The 14,741-nt window shown below is 43.2% G+C and overlaps 1 protein-coding gene across 2 annotated transcripts in view; it reads right to left on the reverse strand.

Annotated features, from left to right (window-relative positions):
* Positions 1-14,521, reverse strand: part of TAOK1 (TAO kinase 1) — a 1,246,355-nt gene extending 1,231,834 nt beyond the window's left edge. Inside the window, exon 1 of one of the 2 annotated variants that reach the window (XM_086955104.1) lies at positions 14,023-14,420. The gene's annotated coding sequence lies outside the window, so the exon portion shown is untranslated. Of the gene's footprint in view, positions 1-14,022 lie in introns of both variants that reach the window. The other variant, XM_086955103.1, reaches the window with a different exon arrangement.
* Between the last annotated feature and the right edge of the window lie 220 nt (positions 14,522-14,741).

Here is a 14,741-nt window from a genome sequence, read left to right on the forward strand (position 1 = left end):
TCTAAGGAGTTCCAAATGTCAAGTGACAGCTTTCAAGTCCTTTAAGTTTCCTATGTATCGCAAATTAGGACTTTATTTTCTTTGCCTGTTGTGAAAGACATTTAAAAGCGCATACGAAGGACAGCTGAAACCCTGCACTGTGGCAACTGGCTGGCATGGACAAGAGGGCCATAAATGATCATCTTCTCTTTACTTAAATGTGGCTACTGTTGTTATCATTCAAGCCTGGAACATGCTATCTGTGTTTTTCTTTCTTACTGTATGTGTATGTATTGCCATGCTAACTGAAAAGGTGGTTTGGGACAGGCGAATCGGATAGCAGCGTAGCTGGGGGGCAAAGGGAGGTTCTTGACTGACCTCGGTTTCCTCATAGTGTAGCAACTGATGAAATAGTCGCCATACTTATAAAACAAGCTGTTGGTATTGTATAAATGACACACTATTTAGTGATGTCAGAGGCACAAATCACTTGAACAAAAGCGCTGCCGTTAAGAGCTTTGGAGTGGATAGCACTTGATCACAATAATAGAACTATTTTTGCAACTCGAACAGAACTGTGTCTACAGGCTGATGAACGATGTTATTATTCAGTTGCTTTATCAATAGTTTAGTGATATGCAAAGTATGTTCCTCCTGTTTTTAATCACCTGAAGTACTCTCCACTGTGTTTCATTTGTTGATGTTTTGATCTAGTCTTGTATGAATTACATCATCGTAAAGAAGACTATCCCTACTTCCACCACTTCATAATGCTGCTGCGAGATTGCATGGGGGATCTTCAGAAGCATGATTGCACCCTCCACCATGTGCATATTTCAGCGAGTACAATAAAAAAAATTCTATTCAAAGCTCCAGTGGGGGTCAACATAATGAGCATGAAATCTTCCCCTTCCCTCTATGCCAAATTTTGTAAAATATAACTCAGCACGTTCGGTCATATCTTCCCATCAGTGACTGTTGGTTATGCCTGGCAGAGGTATGTCAGAACTGAGAGCAAGTCTTTTTGTGACAGCAGCTTAAAGGTAGAATTCTCTTCTGGTACATCTGTATCCAGCAAAGCTCTTTAATGCGGTTCCATGAGAACCTCAAAATGTTACTATTTCGTCTCTTGACCAAGGCAAATATAATTTATGTTCTCCCATTAGACAGAACTAACGAGCTACAGAGTTGGTGTGCTTAACAAGTATCCCAAACGAGCAGAGGATGGCCCGGGACCAGGGTTCGATTCCCGGCGCGGCAGGTTTCTGGACCAGGGTCAGCGGACTCGATAATTCTCTCGCCTCGGTGCCAACTCTGATCAGCGATCACACTCGGCAACTCTGGGCATTAGCTTGCCTCATCTTCACTAACGGCCCCACCAGACCGCCGGGGATGCCTGGTCTCACCCTGGAGATACCCATTAAGGGACCATCTCTCAGGGAAGCCAGGAAGGGTTTCGCAGCGGTCGAAGCGCCTTGGGACCCTACGGGTAAGTAGTGCGCTATATAAATGCCTATACATACATACATACATACATACATATGGCCCGTAAGGATTTAAACATAACTTGAGGTTTATCTGGTTGTTTTGCTTTGTCCACTGAGCAAATCTACTGACACAGACAGAGGAGAGAATAGCCACTTCTGAACTCTGATGTTAGTTAAGGGTAGCAAGGAGTGCCACTGCCCTAGGCACCCATGGCCTCAGAGTCTGTGGGATACTTAATATGTTGGGGTGGGGGACCTTGGAATGATATAACACTTGAACTAGCCATGGCATTTTGGAAAATTAAAGCGCTCAGATACCCTTGGGTCTGGCCAGCGCTATAGAAAACCTCTCAAATAAAAATAAATAAAAACGATGAGCCGATCTGAGAAACACCTTTCGAGTGCATATGGGGTGATGAGTATTTTAAGAGGGGTTGAACCTTTGCAGTTCATGGCTTTGTGGGCTATACATAAGGATTTGAATTTGATCCTGGCTTGGATCGGCAGCCAGTGGAGTAGTCTCAGTGCTGCTTTAGCGGATTCTTGCCCAGGTATACCTCGGAGTATCCTGGCTGTTACGTTTTGAACCACCTGTAGCCTGTTCACCACATATTTGGGCTATCTCATATTAAGGGAGTTCCCGTAATCGAGTCGTGAAATAACCACGGACTGTATAACGGTTCTTCAGGTATGAGGGGTAGAATTTTGAGAAGCATGCATAATATTCCAAAGCAGGTGGCAGCCAGTTTCCTCGCATTTATTATCCATGGAGGGGTTGTGGTCCAGGCACATTCCCAGGTTCTTTATGGAGTTTTTAAGGGTGAGAGGACAGCAAAGTCCAAGAACAGAGCACCCACAATTTATAGTTGTCAGATCAAAGGGTACCAAGGCACTGATCGACCAGCGCTATACAGCTAGGGCTATTCAATTTCAAGTCATCTAAAGGGGAGTTTACCTATCGCTTTCTCGTCTTTCTGGTCAAAAGAGAGGTCTTCCACTTGCAGAGTCCTTACAGATTGAAATGCTCACATGAAGCATTTCACCTTAATCTTCCCTTGAATCTGTACAGACAACAGTGTCAACTTACACAAGTTTTACTTGGGTGCTTTTGGCAGTATGCCTTACGCACAATTAAACTAGCAGCCAATAAATACAATATTTATATACATAATAAATTAAAACAACAAAAATTGAAGACAACCTACAATTCTAAAAAGCACTTAAATTGGCCCTTATGGGCAAAAGCACATGGTCATAGTTCATTTCTCAGCTGATGGTCCTCAGCCTGCTCCTATTTTATGTCCACTATCTCCAAAATACCAGCTCTTAGCCAAGTATCATACCATGAGTCCTGCTACATTATAAGCGCTGTCTCACAGCAGACAGAATAAGACCTCCATATCTGCTTCAAGGGCTTGTCTTTTCTTTTACTTCTGAAGGAAGCAGATAACTCAGCACAAAATGGGAGAAATATACCTTCAGGTCACATTTACAAACATTTCTTGAAACCAACCTTTTCTTTCAAAATAGAATTCCAATCAGGAGTGACCCGCCCCCATTTAATGTCAATAATCTTTGCTCTGCTGGATTCATTAGCCTTAAGAGGTAGAGCTGAATAATTTCTGGGACATCGAACAACTCCATTAAATCCCCTGCATAAAACCCACCTGGAATCATCAATCTGTTGTCCTGAAGTTAGGCCACATATTTTCCATGGTATACAGAGCTATTGGTATTGGGTGTCTTGAAATGTGATCCATATCACCAATCTCAAGGCCTAGTTGACTTGATTTCATTTTCCAAGCGGTCTTTTTTTCCCAAGCAGGCAAGTATTTTAACTGGCAGCTTACGTCCGAATGCTCTTTTCAATCCTTCTTAACAACCGATTTGTAAATAAGGTTGAATGTTTCATTGCTTATTTTAAAATGTGCTATTCTACATCAGTTGTGAATGGAGCTATAGAATACTACAAGCTCCAAGGCAATAGTCAGAAATCCTTCTGGCTCTCAATTTCCAGACAAGTGGCCAAGATGGTGACCCTGCCACAGATAATATACACACTACAAAACTGCCCATGAGATATCTGAGACGTTCTTAAAGAATAAGACATTGTGCACTCCTTCCTGTGAAGGGGAGGGGTTTGAACGGTAAAGTTGAATAAATGCTGTCAATACAAATACAAATCAAATAACTAGAGAGAAAGGGCATGAGCAGGCACTCCTGTACCCCAGTCAATATATTGCATATATATATATATCTTACTATCCCCCTCAAGAACAAAGAAACCCCTTAAAGAAAGATATTCCTAAGGGGAACCAATGTCCCTGTGTGATTTCCAGAAGGAAAAGAAAATCTTATCTTTTTTGTAAAAGGACCCTCACTCACCACTAGTTGGTGACATGCTTCATCATTGGGTCCCCGCTGGTGTGGCCGAATGCCCCCCAACGTGCTACAACGCCTGATTTACAGCGTAGCGGGATGTGGCGAGTGCAACAGTGCCCAAATTAAGGTGCGAGTGTAACTGTGGGTGCAAAATTAAAAAACACAAGGTTGTTGCCTATACAAAAATCTTTAATACCGGCCAACCTGTATTAGGTTAAAAACAAAGTGGCGGACAGCTAGGTTCTGTCTTAGGAAACCTGTGTCCTTTAAAACAAACAACTGGCCAACATGTTTCTGCTGCTACAACTGCAAATTCGCTCAGCATTCGTCAGGACCTAAATTATGTCCTCCGGTGGTGTACGCTCACTAAGGCGCACCCTCCCGTGAGGCTCTAAATGTGAAAAATTATTTTGAAGTTTAGACCATTTAGTGTTATTCACGGTTAGTAGCCGCGGTAGCTCACTGCGATTTGCAGGGGCACAAAAAACGTTACGAGAGCAAAAGAGTCTTCCCGTGGGTCGAGACAGCGCGGGATGCCTTCACGCGGTGTCTATTTAAGCACTCGCGACTCCCCGCATTGTACCTGCACTCTGGGCTGCTGTCTCCCCGGTCCTGACGAATTACACTCGCACCTTAATTTGGGCACTGTTGCACTCACCACATCCCGCTCCGCTGTAAATCAGGCATTGTAGCACACTGGGGGGGGCATTCGGCCACCCCAGCGGGGACCCAATGATGAAGCATGTCACCAACTAGTGGTGAGTGAGGGGCCTTTTACAAAAAAGATAGATTTTCCTTTCCTTCTGGAAATCACACAGGGACATTGGTTCCCCTTAGGAATATTTTTCTTTAAGGGGTTTCTTTGTTCTTGGGGGGGGGGGGATAGTAAGAGAGGGATATATATATATGTATAGAAAAAGACACAAAAAAGATTTTTTTAAATATTCTTTATTAGTTTGCACTTAGTCACTCCTTAGTTGTTGTTAATAAAATACAAATATAATGGCAGAACGGAGATGGACGATGTCCAATTCTATTACTGGGCCGTGAACCTTATTATAGTGAATGACGAGCTATTTGGATATAAAAAGGACCCACCATTTCAACTAGAACATAACTTGTTTTAGGAAACTTGTTTGCTTAATATGCTGTAAGGATGCAAGGCCGCTGTGAAACTCCACCCCTGCATGGCAAAGGTACTCCAATTTTGGCGCTTGAGAGAATCTAGTGGGCGCTTAAGGTAACCAAAGAAACATTTTTGGTGCACGCTGCTTTTCCCCAGTATTGGAGCTGATGGTTTGCTTACCCAGGATTTAACCAGTTATTTCTAGGCTTGATGACAAATAGGACAGTGATCGTATAAATTGTTCACAGATCTATCCTCCGAGTATGACCGCCGCAAATCACAGACAGTTTTAAAGTTTGATTAGTCAGATTAATAATACACCTAAACGTCCATAGAGCATGCATAGAATTCTACCTGTGATGCTCTTATTCTGTGGGAGACTTCTTTCATACATCCTGGAGGCACCCAATAACCCAAAAATACTGGAAGGAAATTATTGACCACTGTCAAAAGTATAGGGTTTGTACGGAATGAATTGATAAAGTTATATCGCTAACGTACCGGAAAATAATTAATAACCAGGCAGATGGTACACAAAGTCTCTGTGGGAAACGGTAAGCAAACATTGGAGACCTAGACAATACGGATTAGCAGGAGGCGTGGAGTCCCTGCGGCAGGTGGCCATATCCTCAAGGCTGCGTCTGGTCCAACTCAAGGTCCTCCACAGGACATTTAACTAGGAAGGTGCTGACCAAGATGGGGAGGGCAGAAACTCAATTCTGCTTGAGACAATGTGGGGACATAGGTACATTCTTCCATACGATGTGGAAGTGCCCAATTATCAAAACATACTGGGAAACTGTTATGGACATAACACAGGCCAGTGGGGCTCCAGTGCCACCGGAACCTAAGCGATGTCTCTTGAACATATGGGAGGCCACCGACATCAATCATAAGTCACAAGATTGGGCGACACTGGGCATAACAATAGCAAAACGTAACCGACAAACACTGGGGAGCACAGGAGGCACCAACGTATGCAAAATGGCGCAATGACATGGACTGGGCCATGGTGGCCGAAAAAGCAGTATATGTAAATAGAGGATGTCCCAGCAAATGGGAGCAGGTGTGGGGAGAATAGAACAAATTCAGAGAAAATATCTGTACCCTACCATCGGAGTGGCACGCAATTGGTGATAACCAATGATACACTGTACTAGATATCGGAGGGACCTGCGGCGCGATGTCTTTGGAAAGATACGCAGTTACGAGAAAAATTAGAGGTGGCATGGGAACCCTAATTTCCGTATAATTGTACATAACTGTATATAGGATGCTGTCATTCAAGTCGTGCAATCAATAAAAAGAGTTATATTAAAAAAAAGTATAGTGTTTGCAGTATTGAACTGGACCCCAAAGTGACCTTACCCGGCCATGTTACTGATCCAGATCTTGCCTGAGAAGCTAAAATGCTGATTTATCTGGGCTTTCTCCTAGCCAAGTAGGACTCACCCAAGCATTGAGGATTCATAACTGAACTGCAGACAGAATAGGTAAGATGTGTGGACGGATATGAAAAGAATGGCTGGCCCCCATAAACACAAAAAGATTTGCGGTTCATAGTGGGAATACTTCTATACAGAATCCCAGATATTGTAAATGACAAAGGACTGAACACTACCCATGTTGCTAATAAATAAACTGATTAAACCGCCATAACACTGCAAATGATGACCAGATGTTATTGTCTCACTTTTGTTGTATTGGTAGAATCTACTTAAATCCAAATAAAAGTATTTTATAGACAAAATAGTTGGAATTCTTTTGGTAACTGGAGCAATATTTCTCACAACCTTCCCTCAAAGGGACACATTTCATCTATGAGGCCGAACAGTTCAGTCTCACATGCTATTGTTGTTGTTATTGTTACTTATAAAGCGCAACATTCATCCAACCGGGATATCACGGCGCTGCAATATTGAGCAGTAAACCATGGCAATTCACCAGAGACCACTGATTATTCTGATATAGGGAATAATGCAGTTTTTAATTTTTTCTTAAAGATGGGGTAGCAGTCCGTAAGTCGGAGGTTGATGGGCAGATCATTCCAACATTTGGCCGCAATGTGCGAAAAAGCGCGTCCGCCGATCCTGGATAACTTGATCCGTGTGGTGGCTGCTTTGGCTGAGGCTTGTGAACGTAAGTTCCGCGCTGGAGCATAGAACTTAATTCTATTCCGCAGAATATAAGGGCCAGTATTGTGTAAAGTTTTATGGGCAATGCATAACATTTTGAACGAGGCTCTTTGTCTCATAGGCAGCCAGTGTAAGGCTCTCAAGCAGTTGGTGGCTGAATCATACTTTCTTTTGTTGCAAACAGCCTTAGCTGCAGCATTCTGGACCAATTGTAGTTTTGAAAATAAATAGTTCGACATACCAACAAATAGCGAATTACCATAGTCCAGTCTGCTAACTAGTAGCGACTGGACTAGAATCGGTCTGCATTCCGGTGGAATCCAGGGGAAGACCTGTTTCAACATTTTTAGTATGGCAAATCCTTTGACACATATTGTGGCGACATGGCGTTTCATCGATAGAGTAGTGTCCATCTGGATTCCCAAGTTTCTAGCAGACGATGTTGGGTTAGGTGGAGTGCCTAAGGTATTTGGCCACCAAGAGTTATCCCAAAGCTGTTTTGCTCCACCGAAAAGGAGGATTTCTGACTTGTCAGCATTTAGTTTCAAATAGTGGCCATGCATCCAATTGGATAGCTCTGACAAGCAGATTTGCAGTCTACTTTTGGCGTCATTTGCACCATTTAGGGTTACCATCAGCTGAGTATCGTCAGCGTAACAGCAGATATTTATGCCCCATTTCTTGCCAATCGACGCCAATGAGGAAACATATACATTGAACAGTGTTGGGCTCAATGTTGCTCCTTGGGGCACCCCATATTTGATCTTTCGAGGAGTAGAGGTAAAGTTGCCTAAATAGATGGACTGGGATCTATTTGATAGAAAAGACTCCAGCCAATTCAGGGCTTTACCTTGTATTCCTTTTGCGGCTAGCATGTGTATTAGCAGTTTGTGGGACACGGTATCAAACGCCGCTGATAAATCAAGTAGTATCAGGGCGACCGTTTTGCCTTTATCAACCTGCATACGGATATCGTCCATCACAGCCAAGAGCGTTGTCTCAGTGCTGTTATTTGATTTAAAACCAGTTTGGGAGACGTCTAGTAGGTTATTGGTTTCCAGGAAACTTGACAGTTGTTTTGTTAACAATCTTTCTAAAACCTTAGACAGAAATGGAAGCTGTGAAATGGGACGATAATTGGCTGGGTCGTTTATATCCGCACCAGCTTTTTTTAGTAATGGGATTACAGCTGAATTTTTCCAAACTTCTGGGAATACAGCTTGCTCCAGGGACGATTAAGAACTTTTGTGACTGCTGGGCCAATTATAGGAGTTAATTGAGAAAAAATATAGTGTGGAAAAACATCCCATGGCGAGCCTGATTTGATTTCTGACATGGCTTTGGTAACCTCGTCTTCGGAAAAAGGGCCAAAAGTAAAGCAGCTGGCTTGCAGAGTGGAGTCAGTCTGATACTCCACAGAGGCCTGGCTGTTATTTGTAAAAGAAGCATATATTTTATCAATGTTTTCACTGAAAAAGTCACTAATTTTTGAGCAATTTTCTTGTGAAGACGTCAAGTTAGATGTGAGACTAGGGGGATTACAAAGTCTTTTACTATTTTGAAAAGCTCCTTGGACGAGTTTTTATTCTCTAGTATTTTTTGAGAAAAATAGTCTTTCTTTGCTTTACGTATGGCAGTATGGTATATTTTCAGTTGATGTTTGTAAGTGGCTCTGTCTTCGGGGTTTCTACTTACTCTCCATTTGTGTTCTAGTGTAGTACATTTTCTTTTTTCAATTTTTAGGTCTGGACCATACCATTTCTCAGAGATTTTCCGTCTAGATCGATCAATTGCGCGGGTTCGTGAGCAATGGTCCAGTGCTTTCTCTATGTTGCCAAGCAATTGACAAATTTCTTCTTCACATGCAATTTCAGAGTTGAGATTATAAGAAAACTCTTCTTTAAATTTTTCCATAGAGAACTTACTCCAACATTTAGTAGAGTTAGTCGGCTGAACTAACAGTCTTTTAGTTTTTATAGGTAGGTTTAATGTCAAATCTATCCTATAATGATCCTTCCATGTCAAAGGTGTTATATTTGTAATGTTAGTATTCGTTATGTTAGTAAATATAAGATCTAACATGTGCCCCGCTCTGTGTGTGGGGCGAACTATTTTCTGCGTCAGTTGCATAATTTCCATGTCTGTAGCGAGGCGTTTAGTTAGGGGGTTATCAGGTAGATCGAAATGAACATTAAAGTCACCAAGGACTATAATGTTTTTATGATTGAGACAAAGTGGAAGAATTTGTTCCAGGAGTTGGGTGCTAAAGTCAATTGTACTATTGGGGGGATTATAAATGATCGCACCTCCGAGGATCACCTGAGTATTGATAGAGATGGAGATAATTAGAACTTCATGTTTACCTAGTTGTGTGACTGTTTCTTGACGACATGAAAAGCTGTCTTTAAATATCATGGCCACCCCACCACCCCTCTTTATTGATCGATTTAGATTAATAATTTTGTACCCATTTGGTAGAGCTGCAGTAATATCCGGGGTATTGTGCTCACCGAGCCAAGTCTCCGTGATAAAAGCAAAGTCAGGTTTGATATCCTGTAGCATATCCCATATTTCAATAGAGTGTTTGGGGAGGGACCTTGCATTGACATAAATACATGAGTAATCCTGAGTAGGGGTGTCTTCAGATGTAGGAGACTCCGTGTGGTTACAATTCCATCTACAGTTCCGACAGCTAAAGGGGCCCATGGTGTTGGAGGGTCCGACTATGGCACAATGGGAATGATAGGATGGTATGGAAGTATTAAGATTGAGCAGCTCTCCACGAGAGTATACCAGCACGGATTTGCCTGGTCTATCGGTAGTTGGAGAGACAGGGGTTGTGGCCCCTGGTCCCGGCCTGTCGCAGACGGGCGCAGACGGGCTCGCCTTTGGCGAGCCTTCGGCGCGCCTTCGTCGCGCTCGTCCGCTGCGTTTCCTGTAAGGACACATCTTTTATGGGAAAAGAAAATAGAGGAGTGTTGCTATTGGCAGGGGGGCGTGCCCTTCAAACGGCCAATGGCGTTTCTACTTTACCAAAAGTCACCCGCCCGCGTCAGCTGTCAGGGCGCTGAGCGAGGAGAAGTGCAAAAGGCTATCTGGCTCCCACTTTAGCCTAAACCACAGTTAATTTGCAAGGGAAAATCTGTTTCCATGCTCACAGGCTGATTAAAAGATAGCATTACATTATGCTTCGAATTTTTAGACATAACAGTTAATGTATTACCACAAACTATTCGACAGGGTTATTATATACCCAAATTCAAGATTTTTTTCATCTTTTAAGGCATTTGAATCGCAATAATGTTCCTCTGCTTTTAACTGGGCTTGAAGCCCTTTTGGGGTTCGGGCATACAAAATCATTGATGTAGAGTAATGCTGGAACAGGACATACTCTATGCTGGAAGAACTTGGGAAGCAATCAAAACCTCCTTGTTTAGAATGCTCATGTAAAGTGAGAAAATGAAATAAGTGTACGCAACTCTGCAGATCGAAGGCTGAGGCGAAATCCAAGAACACTACATACAATGACATTTTCCTTAGCATGCAAGATCCGTGCAGGATAGGGGGAAAAACACAAACGATTGATGATAATAGACAATCCTCCGTTGGAAGCTCCCCTGAATTACATTCAGTGCATTTTGCTCCTCTACCACATCTTTAAACGTATTGAGAATGAATTTGAAAATTGCTACCAATCTATTTTGTTGAGCCTAATTAGTCTGTTCGAATTCAGTTAATTCCAGGTATCTTTCTTGTACAGTGGTATTACTATAATATTTTGACACGAAATAGGATGTTTAGTTTATTGAAATTTATATAAAAAAACAATGAAAATGAGGTATCCCACGAAGAGATTCTTGAAGGCTTTGGGGGTATATTTCTTTGGGCAGGGAAGAGTATCATAAACCAAGGTGTCAAATTGCATCCTCCAAATGCCTAGGAATACATATCTGCGCCCCCTTTCTTGCTAATGTCCGTCTCTAGCCTTCCTCGAATCCTCATAGTCGGATGCTACTCTTCACTGTAAGAAACATTAAGGGCGATAGATTACTGCCTGATAAGTCAAGTCAAAGAACCTGATAAGTCTTCTAGATAATATACTGATGTACGTCTTCCTCTGCACTCCTGTCTATGTTGGAAACTTGGGATGAGAATAACAAGATTCTTTCATACTACCAGACAGGTTTTGCAAAATAACCAGTATGATCAATTAGGTGTTTAGGTTTTAGATTCTTTACACAAATATTTAGTGGTTAGGAAGGAACCACTTTATGTTGCGTTTGTGGATCTTCAGTCTGCTTTTTACAACGTTCCTAGACATCGTCTGTGGGTATTTCCACGGTTTTTCACCTGGCCTCCTGCAAGTTTTGGTTAACTTCATACCGTGAATTGTACCATGGTATGCTGAAGACGAGCAGAAGTAACTAGTAAACCTTTCTAAGTGAACAAAGGTATCCGTCATGGATGTTCACTAGCACCTCTGTCCTTCTCTTTAAATATAAATCATTTGATGGAGGAAGTTTAAGCACGCACAAACAAACAAAACCCAAATATTAGGATTAAAGGTTGCAATACTTTTGTTTGTCTACCATGCCTTACTGTTTTCTACTGGTAGTGAGTGGTTTACAGAACCTACAAGATAATTTGGCAAGTTTTTAACTAAGCTAACGATGTGTATCCTACATAAAGTTTCCAAGAACAATCTCCGGCTAGATAATTTCTCTCCAGCAGGCACAAAAATTTGAGTTTAGATACAACATGTGGCAAAATGGACGAAACAACAAGATCTAGTAAACTCCTTGCACAGCAAGCAGGCACAATTGTACTCCGTTGAAAGGGAAAATGGAGGTCACCTGAGCTCATCAGCCTTTTGAGGTCTACAAATTAGTAAAGATGGCACCATAAGAAGCCAAATTATGGGGCTATTATGTCCAGATATATCACTTTCTGAGGAGTTTCTTTAAATGTCTGATGAGACCACTCTCCAGCACCCTAAAGTTACCTTTATTAACTGACCTCAGGATGATGAATATCTCCTCACTTGCAAAGCCAAGACCTCTCTTGTAATGAGTAAGGTGGGGGGGATGGGACAGAAGATTGGGTCATTACACGAAGGCGTTATGCAGTGTTTTATGCCTCACTGATTGCCTTTCACTTGGTTGGCTTTGGAATGTCTGATCTATTCAGGCTGTTAGATCTCTGGCATTTTTTGAGTCTATTACTTTAGGAAAGACATACAAGTTTAAATCTGCATATAAAATATGGCATCAGTAGTGTATGTCTTTTGATTCCTGCAAAGGGAGATTATCTAAGGCTTTTTGTAACCTGCAAATAGGTCATTATCTAAGGCTTTTTGTAACCTGCAAATAGGTACCTTAATTTAAAAAGTATATGGATGATGTAGAACCAGTGATGGCCAGAGTTCTGCATCTTTAGGTAAAGATTGGTACTCTACCTACGAAATATGTCCCTCATAATTCAGACGCTGCTCATGCTAACTCAAAACATTATGTTAATGTTATTAGTTACTGGGTTGGGGGCAAGCTACATTTTCACCCCAGTTTTTGAAGGTATGCCACTCTAAGCCTAAGCAACTGTTAAAACCCATCATTACCTCAAGGCCGGTCTCCTGTTTCAGTTTACTTACTGAAAAAGAAGGCAATGTGCTGACTCTGAATGATTAAGGGGTTCATACTTATTGCAGACAGCGGCTTTTAAAAGGGATTTGTCCTATTGCTTTAAGTCAAATGGACCAAGATTTGTATCTGTATATCTTATCTGTATGGGTAAATAATAATAATATTTTATTACTACTATTCAGTCCACTGCTCGTAACAGGCTGGGATGTTGCGTGTTCCATACCAACACATTTTAAAGCTGAGGGTGTGCCTCCTGCCCCTCGCAAGCAGAAATGTCTACCTTTAAAAAGGACAACACCCCTGCAACCTTTCCATCATTACAGTAAGGGGTGTCTACTTATAGTCTCTCACCAACCCTTAGAAGACAGTGGCTCAATCTGAAGTATCGCACCAATGCTAACTGACAGGGATACCTCACTCCAGGCGTCATACAGTCTCCAAATGCATCATTCCAGTGCTTACAAGTAGAGGTGCCCACCTAAACCCTCACTGATATTTAAGGACACCCCACCCACCCCTTTTCCAAGGACCTATTATACCATTAACAGACAATGTGGCACAACAGAACATATTTTAACAATTCTTACAGACAAGACTGTTCGCTGCAACCACCATCCAAAATGTTAAGCAAAAACAGTCCAGGAACTTACATATACTTCCACCTGACTCCAATTAGCAAGAACTGCTCTGACCCACCAATACGTATGTGGGGGCACTTGAGGCAAAACGTGCAGGCTGTTTGTCCCTTGACGTTCTCTACATCCATCTTAACCCAACTCCCCAGACACAACGTATCGTTCAGTGTCCCCATTAGCTCAATGAGCCCCCTTTCTTCGTATCGGCCAACATTTCTCACAGGCCCCTCGCGTCTGCCTTTACCCTCCCCAGTGATCAGGCCAAACCTCCTTCCCAGTGAGCGCTATCTCAGACCCACAACTCTATAGCTCAAAGATCTCTGTCAGCCACCCAGTCTCTCTGAGGCCCCACCCCTCAAAGCAACACATCTCTCCTTGGGCAGACCCATATTACTTCCAGTGGCCCATCTTACACATGTTCTTAATCTCACCAAACCCGCATCTTCTCTCTCCATCGAACCCATGTAAATCCTTGATTCACCATCTCTCTCAGGCCTTTCCATAGCCGCCCAGCCCTCCCGTTGCCACTCAAAGACCTCATCAAACAACGTTCCCGAGATTCTTATCCCGGTCTTGGCATCAGGCCTCTCATGCACCCCCACCCCCTTTCTCTCATGTCTACCCTCCCAATCCACTGACCTCCCCGCCACCTCACCGATCAGGCCCAGCGCCGGGCTCGCAGGCACGATTTTGTTTTCCTCTTGAGGTCCCCGTCTTCTCTCACTTCCGTTGGGTTAGGAAAGCCGGGTCTCCGTGGCCAGGTGCCCGCGCAGGGGGCCCCGTTGCCCACACGGGCTCCACCGGGCCCCCGCTGATATATACTTGTACTGGGTATCCTAATGATGTCGATTCCAGTCCGTCTCCCTTAAACTGCTTCTGTGGGCCCCTTGTCATGGAGCCTCCAGGGCTCAGGCTCTCCGGTCTCCTTGTACAGGGTCTACCGCCCCTGTCGTGCTCGCGGGCGCGGCCCCTGTGTCTCTGCCCGGCCCTGTCCGCGCGCCGCCGCCTCACTCTTTCAGTACAAAACTGCCAAAGCCAAGCGCGAGCATCAGCTCCTCGATCTCGCGAGATTTCCGCTCCCAGGCGAGACCAGCGTCAATAACAAACCAGGGAACCATCCCTGGGAAAGAGAGCATTCAGCAACGTTCCACGTGGGCGTGGTTTAAACACCCATTTCCCACTCCCCCCCCCTCCTGACCAAGAGAACTCGTACAAATGAGAAGGAAGAAATAACGAGCAGAGAGAGCAAGTCTGCTCGTTAAGTCTCTAGAGAAAGCAACACGGTGAAGATCATGGCTTAAAGGAAGATGTAGAATAGAGTGGAGAAATGACATAGCTCAAGGGACAGAGACCAACCA

Source organism: Lissotriton vulgaris, chromosome 2_1 (genome assembly GCF_964263255.1).
Source record: "Lissotriton vulgaris chromosome 2_1, aLisVul1.2, whole genome shotgun sequence".
Lineage (NCBI taxonomy): Eukaryota > Metazoa > Chordata > Amphibia > Caudata > Salamandridae > Lissotriton > Lissotriton vulgaris.